The 18,169-nt window shown below is 39.7% G+C and overlaps 1 long non-coding RNA gene across 1 annotated transcript; it reads right to left on the reverse strand.

Moving 5' to 3' along the window:
* Positions 1-16,267: 16,267 nt before the first annotated feature.
* LOC124691152 lies at positions 16,268-17,816 on the reverse strand. Its single transcript, XR_006998811.1, has 3 exons — positions 17,763-17,816; positions 16,425-16,468; positions 16,268-16,323 (listed from the first exon to the last, which is right to left on the reverse strand). It is a non-coding gene; the product is annotated as an uncharacterized LOC124691152 (long non-coding RNA).
* Between the last annotated feature and the right edge of the window lie 353 nt (positions 17,817-18,169).

Below are 18,169 nucleotides of genomic sequence, written 5' to 3' on the forward strand. Positions count from 1 at the left end.
AACAGGGAAAAGAAAAAAGCAAAACCAAAAAAAAAATAACAAACAAATTTATTTTTGCAGGAAAGCAGAAAACACGAGGAAGGAGTCCATGAATGAGGTGCAGAATATGTTCAAATTCTTTGAAGACATGAAGAAGGAGAATGAAAATTTCTTCTATGACTACAAGGTTGATGACGAAAACAGACTGGAAAATGTTTTCTGGTCTAATGCTAGCTCAAGGGCAGCATATGCAGATTTTGGAGATTGCATAACTTTCGATACTACTTACAAGTCGAACAAGCACCACTTGCCCCTTGCGGTATTTGTCGGCGTAAACAACCACTTGCGAGTCAACAATCTTTGGTGTTGCGTTGATGGGAAACGAGTCGGAGGAGTCCTTCAAATGGGTATTCAGCAGATTCCTTGAATGCATGGGCGGTAAACAACCAATCTGCATACTTACGAGGTTTGGAGAAAATCGGAATCTATCCTCCTGTTTGTACCTTCGGTTGTAGTTCATAACAAAATACACACGAAGTTCAGATGTTTACACCCCCGCAACACGAAAAAATAAAAGATATTTAATTTGCTTGAAGTTCACCTTTGTTTTGTTTTTGTGAAGTTTGCTTGCATTATACCCGATGTGTTTTTTCCTAATAATTGTTCGGATCAATGCCCAGCAATGGCAAAAGCAATACCTAAAATTTTGAAACGGACTCTACATAAGTTATGTAGATGGCACATAATGAACAAGCATAAGGACCCGCTGAAGAAGCTTTATAAACTATTCCCTGATTTGAAGGATAAGCTGACTGCAATTTTGAACCATCCCCTAATGCCATCTGAGTTTGAAGATGCGTGGAAGGCTTTGATTGAAGAGTACAATCTGCATGATATAAATGTCATGATTAACTTATGGGCTGAAAGGAAATTGTGGATATCAGCTTACTTGGAAGGAAGTTTTACGTGCACGCATGACTTCAACACGGAGAAGCGAGAGCATGAACTTTGTGCTTGAAAAGGGGTTTTGTCACCGAACGAGACAACCTCCACATTTTTGCTAAGCAAGTTAACAACTCGCATACGAGCAAGGCATGAAGCAGAGAATGCAGAGGCAAATGCATCAACGGTGAGTGATCGATTTCCTTTTTTATGTTAATGTAAAAAAATATGCTTCAATAATTTGGAAACACATAGGATGAGAACATAAAAAAAAAGGAAAAAAGACTATGCAGATGTTATGGAAGTTCACAACTGTTTGGTCAGTGGTTCTTCTGTACACAAAAAGTGTCATCTGTTTTCGATACAAAAAAGTATGCACATGTTATGGAAGTTCACATCTGATTAGTTCTGGGGTTCATATATCTATATAAAAGTTATCTTATGTTTCATGTTCAAAAGCAAATGACTTTTCCACCGACAAAAAATCAAAATTGCGAGGCACAAGGAAAACAGATCACCAGGTATGGCTTCGAGGCACGGTGTGATGGATAAGTACACACGGGCGGTGTACTCGGTTTTCCGGGAGCGGCAATATCACAGCGACAGACTTTCCGCATTAAGACTTCCCAGGATAATCCCAACATTTACCTTGTGCATCACTACAATCGAGTAAAGAATTCGCTTGGTCAAGACATGAGTTCAGAGTGCTAGCAGATGAAGTTGAAGGCCGCTATGAATGCGAATGTAAACTGTGGGAACATACAGGTAAAAAAAAAGCCTCTTTCAGCAATTGCTTTTGGTTGTATTACACTACAGATGCGTGTAAAAAAAGTAATTGTTGACACGAAAGAATAAAAAAATTAACCGAGCTAATGTTAACTTTATGCACACACAGGGTTGTTCTGCCACCATGTCATAGCTGTCTTTGAGCACCTTCGCCTGGATGAGATACCAAGCAAGTATATACTCCAGAGATACACCAAAGATGCGATGACAAACCACGATTACAACCGCGAGACTACAGGACAACAACGAGATGATGGGACTTCAATTGAATACGGACGAACAATCCTTTACGGTGAAGCGAGTTAAAATTATAAACAAAGGATGCACTTCGGAAGCAAAATTCCAAATAGCATTATCTCGCCTTCGGAGATGCCAATACAAACCTGGACAATGAGGATGCGAGCCGGAGAATAATGAGGATGCGAGAGATGGAGAATAATGAGGATGCGAGAGATGGAGAACAATGAGCGAGTCATCGAACCAAGAAAACACAACACGAGAAATCAGGCGAGCACAACGACATTCCTCGGAATGAGGACAATGATCCATATGCAGATATACAGACCTCCACTACTTGCAATAACAAAAGGAAGCAAGACTACGAATGCTGCAAGGAGGAATGGAAAATGCAAACCCCACGCACCTGCCCGTCCGGAACCGAGCTAGATGAATACGGGAGACCGAAAGGTACAAGAATATGCGGAACATGCAATAAAATCGATGGCCACAATTCAAGAACCCGCAAGGCAAGGCAGCTGGCTAAAAAACTCTTGGAAACACATAAGAAGGTGTATGGGCCTACAGACATCTTCAGCAAATATCAAGGTGCGCATAAGAAACTTGCTTGCTCGCCAACGACATTCCGGAGAATGATGAAGAGGAAAAGCTGGACACAGATGAGGGTGAATGCTTCGAAGATGAGACGGATGATGAAGAATATGAGCAAGAAGATGAGGATGAAGATATCGCTGAGCAAGAAGATACACAAGAAACACCGGATGTGGATGACAAACTGGAAAAGTTAAATAAAAAGGGAGGACGAAGGAAATGCAGCGTGTGCAACCTGAGGCTAGGACACTACGCATCAACATGCCCCAACAGGGAAAAGATACTACAACAACAGATTGTTGAACGACAAAAAAGTGATAGTGCGATAGTGAAACCACAAGGGGTGAAAGTTTGCAGTTCATGCAATAAGATAAGGGGACACAACTCCGGAACTTGCGCAAGAAGGCAGCTTGAGGAACAGCTATTACACCCGCAGATCAACGGAAAATGATAGCAACACAATGGAAGATAGAAGCAAGGAGAAGAACAAGAAGAAAACACAAACTACACCAGCAGCTATAAGAAGGAGTACCAGGAAGAGGTAGACATAAAAAAGGAAAAATAGAATAGGAATTGCTCAAAAAACTATGGAGACGTCACTTGTATATTGAAAAAGAGATATGTAGTTAGTTATCGACGAAAAATTACATTAATATACTGCTGAAGTTCACTATTTGTTCGTGCTACTTCCAGCTGATACAAATTTGAAACAAAAGGAAATGTCGTAAAAAATATCATTTATTTTAAACCTCTACACAAGATGTTGTGAGAATAAATATATCATAATTCAAGCTGTCTGGACAGATTGACCACGTGCATGTTGATTAAAACATATTTAACGAGTAGGAAGTTCACAGCCAATTATCACCGAAGTTCACTATTTATGAAGGGTGAAAAAAAGGTAGTACGAAAATTAAACAAAAACACACATGCAAAAAAAGAAGTTCGGATATCAAACAGTCGCGAAGTCCTCACATACTACTTACAAGATGTTGTGAGAATAAATATATCATAATTCAAACTGCTGGACAGTTGATCACGTGCATGTTGATTAAAAACATATTTAACAGTAGGAAGTTCACAGCCAATTATCAAACGAAGTTCACTATTAATGAAGGGTGAAAAAAAGGTAGTACGAAAATTAAACAAAAACACACATACAAAAAAAAGAAGTTCAGATATCAACAGCTGAAGTCCTCACATTCTATTTGCGTTGTAAAATAGATTAAAACAAAAAACAAGTAAAAAATAGGGACATCTTCATTGTATTATAAAATGAATAAATGTGAATGGAAACATAAAGTAAAAAAAATGAGTGCGAAGTTCAGATCTAACCAAACAAGGAGTTCTCTTAAACATAAAACCTAAAAAACAATGTAGGGGAAAATAAACGATTACAATCTGATCATAGGAAAAAAAAGAAAAATGTCCCTACAAAACTAAATTCTTCACCAATCCTGCCACGCTTCTTCTCAGGGTGTTTGAATAAGGCGAAGAAGCCCCTCTCAAACACATCGAGCCTTCGAAAAACCTCGTACGTTGCATATGCATCCCGTGCAGCATATTCCAAATGCTTTGGCGGTAGAGGCGGCGGATCAACCCACATCCTGTGCTCTCTCCTTCCAAAACCATCCTTCATCTCAAGATAGATTGGATCTATAATAGCTCCAGCAACATCCTTCAGGCCTTGAGGTTTCTTCTTGTTGTCCGGATCTCTCCATATTGCCTGGATATCCTTCAGATTATGACAATATAACTTTGAACGTGAGAGAACGTTGCGGTCTTCTGCGGTGCAAAACCCAAGCAAAAATGTACCTATAGCCATGAAGAAACCGATACAAACTTTCACTCCACTCATCGGCATGGCATATGTGGTACACAAGAACATCAGTGCCAACACATAGCTGGATCACAGCAGCTTTCTTCGGATTGAAATAGGTACCACTGAGTCTATCATACTCAACATCAAGACCAACGATCTTCCTAGCAGAATAATCGAGGGAAGCTTCGAGCATTGGCGATCCACTCCTCAACACTAAGCTGCTGCATTCGTGTACAAAACCTTCATAGTGGTTGTGCCATGGCAGGGGAGGGTGTACTCGTGGGAAAAAGGAGCTTTTGCCATGCAATCGGTGGACAGAAGAAAAAGAAAAGAAGAAAGGATTGGTGATTCACGTGCACCGAACGAGAAAAGAAAAGACCTGTATTTATAGATTGAGATGTAACAAACACGTCGTGATCCGCGAATTCAGGAAACTAACAATACATATCCAAAACAAAAAACAAAAAAGAAAACAGCCGAGAAAAGAAACACAGATAACAAACAATCCTGCGGGATAACAAACAAACGAATCTTATCCGAGTCCAGGGTGAGTTCACATGCAAGACGGACAAAAAAAGGTTTAAACATAAAAACAAAACGAGAAGTTCACGTGATAACAGTGCAGACGTTGGCGCATAGAGTAAAAAACCTGAATAAAAACCACGTTCGACACCAACCCACCGCACCCCCACCCACCAAAACCACGCCTCGGCCATACCCAACTCCACCACTCCATCCAACGGAGAAGAAATCGAAGGAAAAGAAAAAGGGGAGGACAAGAACAGAGAAAGAAAAAGAGAAGTCTAGCAAAGATCTGCAAAAGTAATCAAGGGTAAGAGAAGCGAAGGGATTACATACCGAAAAGAAGGTGCGTCTCACACACCCACACCCACACCCATCCCCTTCCATCTACTCATTTATTCGCACTCGCATTTCCCTCTCCGAAATCATTCATTAAAAGTGGTTTTGACTCTCGGTTATTATAAAAAACAAAGATCTAACAACTTAACAAAATGATAACTTACAGACTACTTCAAAAAATGCTTTACTTACGATGGATCTATCAAAAAGTATCAAATAAAAGAAATGGTACGCAGGGGGGGGGAATACAGACACTGATGAACAAAAAAACGAAGTTCAGATAAGAACTTCCGAGAAGCTCACTTGTGAAACAACATGTATAAAAATGTACAACCTGTATCCGGCGGCATTAGTAGACTGTGATGGAAAACTTAAAAATATAGAATAAAAAAGTTGGAGTTTAAAATGTAGACAAAGTATAACAAAAAACATGCGAGACTAAAAAGTGGAAGTTCGGTTTAAATAAGTGCAGCGGTCCGAGTTAGTACAATATATGTTTTATGTTGGAATCTTGTGACAGGAATGGGCTGCTGGTCCATCGTACATCATCCTCAGCGACAGCGAAAGCGATGAAGAGACCTGGTTAAGAGGTAATAAAAGATAGAATGATTTCAAAAATACTTTATGGAACTTAAAAAATGTGCTTATTTTTGTGAAGGTCCAACAATTTATGGAATGGAATTCTTTGACAAGCACTGCCACTTCGGAAATGAAGTTGAACTGACTAAGGCAAATCTGAATCATCTGAAAAGGCAAGTAATTGACTACAAGCCACAAATCCCATATTATGTATGCAAGATGGGGAAGACAACGAACAACCTCACGAGGGGCAAAATGGTAATACTAAACCGCCAACTTCCAAAACTTATTTCATACACTACCTGTATTACATATGTTGTATTGACTGAACAATCATGTATTTACTAACTTTCTAAAACTGCAACAGTACTCCGATATTTACATGCTTCCAGAAGTTCAGATAAAATAAAATGTGAAGTTCACTTACGGAAGAAACACAAAAAATGTTTCATGTTAACTTTCAAACTATTTGCATAGTGAGATCAGTTGTTACATTGCTATGATATTCAATTTCATGTGTTTCATGCAGACTTTCAATAAGGAATACACTGAAGAACACCTAAAGAATTATCTCACGGTTCCAACAACAATTCCAATAACCTCCAACACAAATGCATGGGTTGGTACACGAGTGCGGATAAACAAAGTTGCAACTGGACATGCAGATGATAACAACAAATTGGCCGGATGTAGTCATGGGTGCGAAATAAAAGATGGAGATATCTGCATGTTCTGCTTCTACGACGGAACAAGAGAACTCGGATGCTTCGTGACACGTCTTAGCAACTGAGTCTAAAAAATTTGCTATGAAAATAAACTTATGTACCATTTTACTTTATTGAACCTTATGTTTTGTATCGACACACCGAGAACAATTATGGTTGTTTCAGTATTGATGATGTAATAAAAATGCTTCCTTATGAAGAAGTTCACACGAGTGAGTGTGAAGTTCGCTTATGAATGAAAAAGATTAAGAAGTTTAAGTTCACGAAGTTCCTAAGGGAAAAAACATTTACGATCGTACAGTAATAATAGTACAGTTTGCATTGAGAAAAAACGAATGAATATGGGAATACTATTACACACATAACTGGTAAAAAACAAAAGAAGTTCGCACTGTGATGACAGAGAAGTTCATTAATGACAAAAACAGCAACAGATTTGTGTACAGTTTGCTGTTTTGAAAAACGAAAGAAGATATCCTCACTAATTAAATCTGGATCCTGAATTCAATCACATAATGAGAAGTTCAGTTCACTAAAAAAAAATGTTGAATTTCCTATCAACTATTAATTGGGAAAAACTGAATCATATCATCATCATGCAGATCCCAATGCTTGCTCGGGTTGTCTCGCGAACCTAGACCAATAAGCAGCATGAGATCTTTCAACATACTAGGCCACTCCCCCACCAGAATTTCATTCTTGGGATGAAAAAGGAGCTGATACATGTACTCAGCTTTCCAATCCTCAACACGCCGCTGGTAGACAAATAAGGAATGCAACAAAAAAAGCATAAGAAAAACTCGTAAAAAAGAGACAAAAGAGCCATATAGAGAAAAAAGAGACGAGCACTACACTTACATCCCGGTTTTTAATATTATCGGCAATCTTATCACCGCCATATGTAGCGCACATTCTTAAAGCATAGAAGCCACACTCATTAGGGCCTTGTGCTTGGAGTCTTTGGATATGAACACACGTCGACAACAACCTCCCACTCGTATATTACCATTATATTTGTTAAAATCTGCAACACCATACACATGTTTAATCAAGGCCACCATCCTACTAATCTGCAAAAACAAAAACAAAAAATAGTGAATGGTTTGAGCGAGTTAAAAAAACAAAAAAGAGAAACACAAAAAGCTCGGGAAGTTCACATGCTACTGACATATCAGTTGACACAAACTATGGATGGTTTCAGCAGTTTAAGAAATTATATATAAAAAATAGCTAGGAAGTTCATATTGTACTAACAAAATCAGTTCACACACAGTGAAAAATGGTTTCAGCAGTTGAATCGCATAAAAAAGCTCGGAAGTTCATATTGTACTAACATATCAGTACACACAAAAAAGTTTGAATGGTTGCGGCAGCTTAAAACACATAAAAAAAAGCTGGGAAGTTCACATTATATTAACAGATGGGTTCACATAAAAATAGTAAAAATAATTGCAGTGAAAAAGTAAACGAAGAAATGATGAAAAGAAAATAACGTACAATCTCAACACGATCCTCGTGATGCCGACTCCTTGAAGTATGTGCCAGACCAGTATACCTCCTAGTGTCAAGGATGTCCAACGTACCAGTGTACTTGTTCATAACATAGACAGAGTGATGATCATGCATGAAATGAGGGATGATGATCTGTTCAGCAACAACCCAAATTTGTTTAGAAAAAAGCACGCATGTAAGCCCTAAAAAAAGGAAGTTCACTACAGCAAAATGAAGAGGTTCAGATTAAAAAGCATACCAACTTTGCTTTCGACAAATTTTCATTAGGCCGAACATAATGCTTGAACATGTTAGCAGCGAGACTTCACATCAAAAGGTGGTCTCGGTAATGGATTACCATTGCTTGTCCCTTAGCTTGAATGGTGCAAAATCAAGCAAGTACTGCACAAAAAACAAAGGAAAAAACACAACCCAAAAAAAAGAAAGTATACAAAATAAGTATATGCATAAAAAGGTATATGTGAAAAATAAATTTTTATCTCGTTGAAAAAACCTACAGGGATAGTATGAGGTGACATCAAAACACGGGAACCGGATTCAAAAATATATTTCATCCCTGGATCATCCTTCCGGTAATTGATGATACGATCCATCATGTCGGATTCCAACATTTCACGAGCGGCCAAACAGTTTATACATGTATTTGGCATCAATTAAAACAGGATCATCAAAAGGATTGCTGAACTTCACCAGGGGGACACTCGCACACACATACAAAAGGCAAAAAAAATTTTTATATAAAACTAGGGAAGTTCACTTAGCATATATAAAAATATGGAACTCTCATAAACGAAAAGTAACAAATAAAGAACTAGGGAAGTTCACTTAGCACATTGTTTTAAGTTCATATGGCACAAAAATAAATAAACTAAGTAATAAAATAAGTATGAAAAACATACCTTCCATGCGCTTTGATGTACTCCTTGCTTAGAATTAACTCCATCATCTGCTTGGCCTTGGATAAATGAGGAAACACATATGGTACAAAGTTTGGGACTTCTTCCCCGAACTTATTGGACAATTTAGTAGGCCTTTTATTCGAAAGAACCAGATTTTTAGCACTAGACTGCTCGGGCTTCGAGTTTCAAAATCATCACCGCTAGTCGGAGAACAGTGCCGAACATCCTTTGTAATGGGCTTCGCGATGAAGTCGCTTACCAAGCTGAGTGACAAAGTCATCGGAATCATCATCGTCGTCGAGCAAAACTACATCAGCCTTCCCCTTCTCTGCAAGTGTCGGGAACCTTTTTGCTAGAAGATTTTCCGGTGTTGGAATGCAGCCTCCGGATAATCTTCTTTGTCTTGCTTACAAGACTATCAAAATTCTCTTCGGGAATAATCCGAACTTCGGTGTGAATGACCGAGTCTCAAAAAGTGAGAAATTGTCTTCCTCGATACCAAGAGATGGACCCGCATGAAAAGTATACAAAACCAGGAAGTTCACTTGTGTATCAAAAAACAAAAATTACCAAAACGAAGTGCAGTCCAAAAAACATGTGTTATAGAGCATAGCCAGCGATATATTTTGCGAAAACATAAAAAATCATACCAGGATCAACACCTAACACATCTTTCAAATCGATATTGAAGTCTCCACCGTCAGCCTGACTATATAACATGGTCATCCTGATGTTTAGAATGTCTTTTTGATCGAACAAGCACATGCTTTCGCCATCGTAAGACTGGAGGATCTGAAACATGAAGAACCCGCAATCATGGCTGCAAAAAACAAAAACAAAAACAAAAATGTATTAGTCAAAAAAAAACTGAAGTCAATGTATACGGAATAAAAAAGGCAAAAACAAAGGAAAAAAGGGGAAAACGCTTACGCAGCTTGCTCGTCTTGGAGAATTAACATAGTGAAGCTTGAAGTGGTCGATGGATTTTGGATGAAAATGATCACCCTTTGAATTCCCTGCTAACATCCATAACTTCTTGATACCGGATGCCATTGTATGTAACAGACTTCTTACCATCCGGATCATTAATATCGCGTAACGAATCAAGCAATTCAAAACGCTCTTTCTCAAGGTTCAAAGCAACAACACAAAAGTGACCAGGAGCTTGTGGTGCAGATGGATCAGGAGGATCAAAGGTAGCAAAAAGAATCTGCCATTTAGATGATAAAATAAAAAAGGACATGTTAGAAGTATGAAAAAGTACACTATTTTAGTAACATGTAGAACAGGGGAGAAAAAAGTAGGAAGTCCACATGCCATACATAGTGAAGTTCATATGTATAAGAAGAAGAAAAAAGACAACAGTCATTACCACTTTCTTGTGATCCAAACGTTCCGGAGCATCAACGCTGAAAATCTTACGAACAAGCCGAGAATCCAGATTTCTTTCAAAAATCTGCCTCTGCAAAAATAACAATGAAAACAAAAGGTAAAAAAAACAGAAAAGTAGGAGAAAAATAAGCACCTACATTAACAAAAAAAATGATAAAAAAGAATGGAAAAATAACTACAAAAATAACTTACAGAACAATTGTAAGGCACCACCATTTTATCAGAATTCTTGTACTTCTGACCAAGCAAGTATGTTCCAACAGATACAGTTAGAGAACAAAGAAAACCGTTGGGTTTAAAAGCTTCAGCAATTTGTCCGACCGTGCAATCACAATGATCATTCCTGAAAAGGGTCTTCTTACTGCAGAAAAAAACACAAAGAAAAGAGGACAAAAAAACAAAAATTAAAAAAAAGAAAACAAAACAAAAAATAAAAAGCCAAAAACCTAAAAAAACGAGATAGAACCTTCTTATGGGATGTTTCCTCAACTTGCAAACGCTTTCGTATACTTCTTTGATTTTAATCATCATAGGTTGGGCGAGACGATGGAGGCGTCGAACATAAACTAGAGTCCGCAAAAAATAAGAGAGGACGAGAGAAAATGTAAGAACAACAAGGAAGTTCATATGATGATATTACGAAGTTCACATATACAAAAAACGTGGTGCGTGAATCTTGGATGTCCGGAAAACCCAGAGTTGATCGATGAAGGGTACCACCAAAAAATATACACACACAAAGATATCGCACCCCCCGGTCGATCATATACATGCAGAAATGAAAGCTACGACATGAACTCATGCCGTATTACATAGCATTAAAAAGTGTCTTACATGGAACATGATGCCAAACCAGCAAAAACAAAATACATATACATAAAGCACCCCACACCACCCCTCCCCCCATAAAAAGAACCAAAAAAACAAAAAGGAAAAGGTTTTAGATAAGAGATATGGGAGGAGTAAAACATAAAAGAAAATAAAAAAACGGGCTAGCATTAGGGGAGGGTGTGTGTGGGGTAGGAGAACCGTATGTCCCCATTCGGATATCCTTGCCTAACTCTTGCGGAGATTCTTCAATAGAAGCGCTCAAGTCATCGCTTGATTCTTCAAAGATTGAGCTCGACTGCTCGATCGAATCAGAGGCATCGCATCCATAGCTATCTCCGGCCTGAAACTGATTCTTGTCATCATCATCAGCACCAGTGCTGCGCTCTATATTGGCTTCAGTATCAAGCAGTTCTACCCGTGCAGCGGCAATAACTACTTCCTCACGATCATGCGCAAAATCGGACTTACAAACCGTAGCAGCTGGTAATACACCAACATCATCAAGCAAACTCAGCACATGTTTCGAAACAACTCGCACCAACGCCGGGTAGTTGGGCAGCATCCTTCGCATCCTTTCCATCCCGACATGTTACAAGATCTTCGGGAATTGCACCTTCTTCAACATGGTGTTCAGCATCTTTGTCGCCACGAGAATATACAACTTTCTCAGGAAATAAATTCCCTTTCCAACAACGTCTTCCTCAGAATAATGATCAGCAACTTTGTCACGAGAACCACCGTAATTACCATCACTGTCATCTAAAGGAGGAGTTACGGTGGGTTGCTCGGTCGTACAAAATTATGCTTGACGTAATAACGATCAACGAGATGAATTGTCATCACTTGTCATCGAGCGGACCACCTTTCTCAACACATTTATCATTTACTCGCCAACAAACAACAAAAAAAACGAAGTTCGAGATGTAGAAAATGGAGTAGTTCATATACACAAAACAAAAAAAAGCCCACCTATAAAAGAAATAAAAAAGCAAAAATCCAAAAAAGAAAAAATACCTCAGCCTACAGGAGGTGATTTATCAAAAACTACATCTCCAACATGGTCACCGAGAAAAAGCCGGAGGACATTGAGGGGTTGGCGGACGAACAAAATCATCATTCGCACGTGCGTCATCACCATCTCCGGAACTCTGAGATGCATTTTCCTCAGCAATCCTAGCATCTTCCTGTAAAAAAATAAGAGAATAGCAAAAACAAAAAGATAAAGGAAGTTCACATGAAAAAACACAGAAGTTAACATATATATATAAGCACAAAAAGAAATAAACAAAGAAAGTTCACATAAAGATGGATGGACATAAGTTCAAGAAGGAAAAAAAAATACCTCAGCTTCAGCAGCTGACTGACCAAGTCCTGCATCAACATCTTCACCAGAAGCATAAATATTCTTCAGAACATTACTGTCAACATTATTATTGCCTGATACATTAACACGGCTCTCATACTCGCTTGCACAAAAAGTCCCGATTCATACCAAAATCAAGAAAACCCGTGCGCATTAAAGACAAAGCACCCCTCAAGCTATCAAGGAGCGATGTTTCACGCTTTGCCTGTTCATCCAATGCTTCAAAACTGGGAAAGTACCATCAGCAAGCCGACCTTGAAATTGTTTCACACGATCGGTCGTAGTCGGAATCGTGCGAGAGAGATACTCAACTTTATGCAACAGGTGATCCAATCTCATCAATAACACCAGCAGAAGGCTTCCCATCACTAGTTGAAGCGGATCGGTGCTTGTCTTTCGTGTTGACATCGGCAAGTTGCGAAAATGGCATCTCGCAATGACCTCCAAGCAGGATGTTCATTGGCAATGCCAACATCAGGCTCCGCTGCGATGGGTGCCCTCATTGAGATCAACCATTAGATCTTCCACACGATACCGATATGAATAAGCAATTTGGTTGCGGCCTTTCCACTGCATTGTAATAAAGGAGTTCACTTAGCAGAAAAACTGAAGTTCAGATGATGCATAAAGTAGTATGAAGATCAGATAACAATTAAAAAAATATATACAAAACTAGGTAAGTTCACTTGGGATACAAAAAAAAATATTGAGATGCAACATAAAAAATAAAAATAAAAAGACTTAGGAAGTTCACTTGCGATGTAGTATGAAGATCGGATGCCACATAAAAAAAGGGTTACAGCTTGAAAAAACTAACCACAATTCTGCCAAACTTGTACTTCATCAACTCGGTCCACCATTCCTTTCAATGTCCATTTTGTAAATAGCCTTGAGCGGCTTCTCATGCAGAAAGTTTGCGCGAGGAGTTCGAGTATGCATGACGGAATGTGGTGGTAAGAAAATGCTTCGTCAAGATACATAACGGTGGGGATAACGAGCACACCCTTCTAACCTGACTCGAGGGATATCGGGGTCTTGATATTTAGTAGCAGCTCGTTTCAACTCATCAACAACAAGCTGGCAATAATCCATCTTTGCCATCTTATCATAATCCATGTTCACAAGCATTGCAGCCTTCCCTACCGACACGGGTAGGCTGAACCAGGACATATGAGCTTGCTAAAAAGAATGGCAAAGAAGACCTTAACGACCAAATCTTCCTTCTCGGGGTCTTCAACAAGATCGGACAACAATTTACGCAGATCTTTAGGCTCTATACTAGCATTGCTTTCGAACCCAAGCTCTTGTTTCAAAAGAGCCAATGACTCGTCATGTCCAGATTCACGAGCGATATAGGAGTATCACCTCCTATAGGAAAACCAAACACCCGATGAACACCGTCTCTATTAACCTCTAGAACTCGCGGATCCACAAGCCAACTTCATGGTAGAAGTGTCAATAGTCTTCATCAAATAACACATGAGAACACGTGATATGTTACCCTCCAGGACCCACCGAAAAACACAGCCAAAACCAGCTTGCTCAACCTTCAATCCGTGATGATCTTTTAACATTGCTGCAGCACGTACGCACTTCACCGAGAGAACAGCGAATAGTTTGCTCGAAAACGCGTCTTCTCACCATCAAGATCTTCAACTGCCTTCCTCTTCCTAGCCATGGTTTTCTTTGTCGGCCTTTTCAAAACTTTCTTCGAATCACCTTCCGAAACAACAGGTTTAGAAGGGCTCGGCTTCCTACCAACTTTCTTGACCTGGTATAGAAACCACAAAAAAAATTAATGAGAAAAGGAAGTTCACACCAACATGAACACGAAGTTCATACTACACTAACCTTGGCAGGAGCTTCAAAGTCCGATTCATCGCTAACCACATCCGTACGACTCTTCTTAGCATTGCACTACATAAAATGAGATGCATAGAAAGGGAACAGTTCGGATTCAATAAACAAAGAAGTTCACGAGTGGTACAATTATGTAAAAATGAACAAACAAAATAACCTTGCCAGCGAGCAACACCATCTTCGATGGAATTGGGACATATGTCTCATCGACATCAATCTTACGTTTACGGTGACCAAGACGTGATTTCCCGAGAGATGAAACTCGTTTAGAAGCAACCGTGGACCGAACAGATAGCAAGAACGCGAGGCTGCGCCGCACAGGATTTGTACCCTGCACAGTAGCAGCAGATTTAAAAAAATAACAAAAAGAGAAGTTCACAATGGTACAACTATGTAAAAGTGGACAAAAAAGGTATTTAACAGAATAAACAAAAAAGAACATAAAAAAACTAACCTTGTCAGCAGCAACATCATCTTGAGTGGTAGCTGGGGAGTATGTCTGGCCGCACAGGATTTCGGCACGGGCAGCAGCAGCAGCAGCCTTTCGCCAAAGGTGAATTCTCTTTAAACTTCCCTGCAAACACCCCTTTCTTTCCTCACTTTAGGAGGAATAGTTTCAACGCAGCACATTCATCACGTGTGCTTTCAGCACCCTCGCCGTCACGTGGAACATCATGGACAACGGCATTACCCTTAGCAGACTTTGCTTTCGCAGGGTATTTCCGGTAATATGTAGTCAATTTCTCCTGGTGCTGAGCAAATTTAGCAGCTTGTCTCTCCTTTTCCTTCGCAAGCTGTTCTTCAACCATATAATCCTGAGTAACTATTTGAGTACCAACCACAGATTGAGATTGGGTTTCTTCCATCACAGGTGTAGCTTCAATCTGTTTCGATTCAAGAACTTGCCGAAGAGGAGTATAATCAAAGACAGTGGCTGCCCATGTTACCCTTCTCCACAGCGAGAGTCCTATCAAAAACAGGGGATATCTAAGAACCGCGGTACACTCTGTCGAAGAATATGCAAGCAAAATCCTGGTTCAGCAAATCCGAGAGATTCTCTTATAGTCCGGTCATCTGCATAAACACAAAACAAAAACACAAAAAAGGACATGTAAACAAAAAAAGATTGTATGCATTGCGGAAAAAGGAAGTTCACTAGAATATGTTTGTGAGGTTCACATATGTATGTTGCTAACCTGAATCATCAGCATCATCTGTCACATTAGAAGGTAGATTCCCCAACCCAGAAAACACAGCATCACCACAATCATCAACATGATCAAAAACCTTGCCTAAAAAAACAATAAACAAAAAAAAAACAAAAAAGTTCACTATCAAACACATAAAAAAAAAAGAACAAATGTTCAGACTTATACTTCCTATGTACAGCAAAAATGTTAATTTCATGATTCACTTAAAAAAACAGCCTATACATGAAAAGAAAGATTATAAATACAGAGAATGAACATAATTAATATAGTGAGTTCATTTAAATGACAAGTAATTCATAACATGTCCTATATAGAAAACACATAAATAGACACAACAAATAAATGGTGACCACAGGGAATTATAACACAGATCAAAAGCCTACGAAGCAAACCCTAGCACACAAAAAAAAGTGGTCAAATCATAGGACGAAACGAGACAAAACATTACAAATAATATGTTTATTTCATTGTTGACAACGCAAAAAAAACATGAATTTACAAAACCGAAAACAAACCTCCACCACCGGTCGGAGAATCCTTATCCATCACCAGGAAAATAGAAAAGAGGGACGGACTCCCAACCCAAAATTTGAAGACGAGCAGCCCGTCTGGGACGAAGTAGAACCACCGCGAGACGAATCAGAGGAGCGGCCGGAGTTCCAACCGCCGGCCGAACGGGGAAATATCGCCGGCAAACACCGAAGACGGCGAGGACGAGGTAACTGCAGCGGACCTAGGGTTTAGAACAAAGGGGAAATGGTGGGTTTCGAGTAGAAAAAAGGAATAAGAACAAGGGACGGGGGAGAGGAAAACCATGCGGGAGGCAGCAGTTACCTAGAGCGCCGCCGCCATTGCGGAGAGGATGGAGCAGTTTCCGTCTGCGAGTGGGAAGTGGGGAGAGAGAAGACGAAGGCACAGACAAGCGGAGTAAAAAAGGGGGGTTGGGAAATAACTGCAAGAAATAACTGCAATAAAAAAAAAGAGGCAACAATAATAAAAAAACACTAAACGTTACCTATGTCAGTCAGATAGAAACGACAGGAAGTTCACATGAAACTGCGACTGCGATTCACTTTATGTGAAAAAAGGAAAAATTATATGGTGGGGGGTCAAAACGCACCGACCACACAACCATTACGAAGTGCACTTAATAAAACAGTTCAGGAGTTCACTCAATTGAAAAAAAAGTATTTGACTATGTTTTAAAACCATTTATTGATTTCCTAAAAATGGCAGATGGGAGTTCCCCACAAACAATACGAAGTGCACTTCTGAAACCGCAAGGAGTTCACTCGTTTTAAAAAAGGTATTTTACTCTGTTTTTAACATTTGTTAAATTCCTTTTATTCATTTCCGAGTATGGGGGGGGTCCCCCCCAACCCCCCCCCCTCCCTCCCTAACTAATTAATTTTATTCCATGCTAGCCCCCGACTCGGTTTTGTACATTAATGAGAAGTTCACAGCTTACTAACAGAGAAATACATATATGCTCAATGTAGATTTACATGAAAAACAGTCAGGAGTTCACTCAACTTAAAAAAAAGTATTTGACTATGTTTTAAAACCATTTATTGATTTCCTAAAATATGGAGGATGGGAGTTCCCCACCACAATACGAAGTGCACTTCTGAAAACGCAAGAAGTTCACTCATTTAGTATGGGGGGGGGGTCCCCCCCCAACCCCCCCCCCCCCACCTTCCCTAGGTAATTACTTTTATTCCATGCTACCTCCCGAATCTGTTTTGTACATTAAAATGAGAAGTTCACAGTTTACTAACACGTAAATACATACATGCTCAAAAGTAGATTTACATGAAAAACAGAGGCCCCAACTTATCCGTATCATGAAAATCAAACAGGAAACCGAGAAAAGTTCATGCATATCGGTAGTTCACATCATAAAATTAAAGAAGTTCATTAGTTATAACAAACAAAAAACATTCACTAGAGCGTATGAAAAAACAAAAAAGATGCCAAAAAAAAAATCTGGATTATGTTGCTACATCAAGTGTAAGAATGAAGGCCACCGCGTCATCACTGCATCAAGTGAGAAAAAATGACTACAGGAGCATGCGCAAAAAATGAACTAAGCAGTAACATAGATCTGTGAAGAAATCGTGTATTAGGATCAAGCAGAACCTATCAATCAACAAAACCATGGAGGAGACATACCCAAAAACCACCCGGAGGAGTAAGGGCGGAGCCATGAACGTAGAAGATTTAACGAAGAAGGACGGCGGACCTGTGTGACAGCCATCAGAAAACAAATCTGCAGCTGAGGATAAAAAGAAGATAAGAGCAGCGTAGAGCTAGCATGGAATAACTGTGCCGCAGAATATTGACGATCTGCGGTGCAGCCGTGGAGAACAAATTCGTCGGTGAAACGTCGGAGGAGAGCACGGAGATGAGGAGCCGCCGTCGACGAAGTTCTCCGATAGGAATCGAGCGAGTGAGGAGATCGGCAGCGAGCAGGGAAGAGCTCGGGAGCGAGCAGGGAGGAAATCGCCATGGAAGAGATCGGGAGCGAGCGGGGAGGGGTGGGGAGCGAGCACGGAGGAGGTGGGTGCGAGCGGGAGGTG

This window comes from Lolium rigidum, chromosome 2, assembly GCF_022539505.1.
Source record: "Lolium rigidum isolate FL_2022 chromosome 2, APGP_CSIRO_Lrig_0.1, whole genome shotgun sequence".
In the NCBI taxonomy this organism is placed as follows: Eukaryota; Viridiplantae; Streptophyta; class Magnoliopsida; order Poales; family Poaceae; genus Lolium; species Lolium rigidum.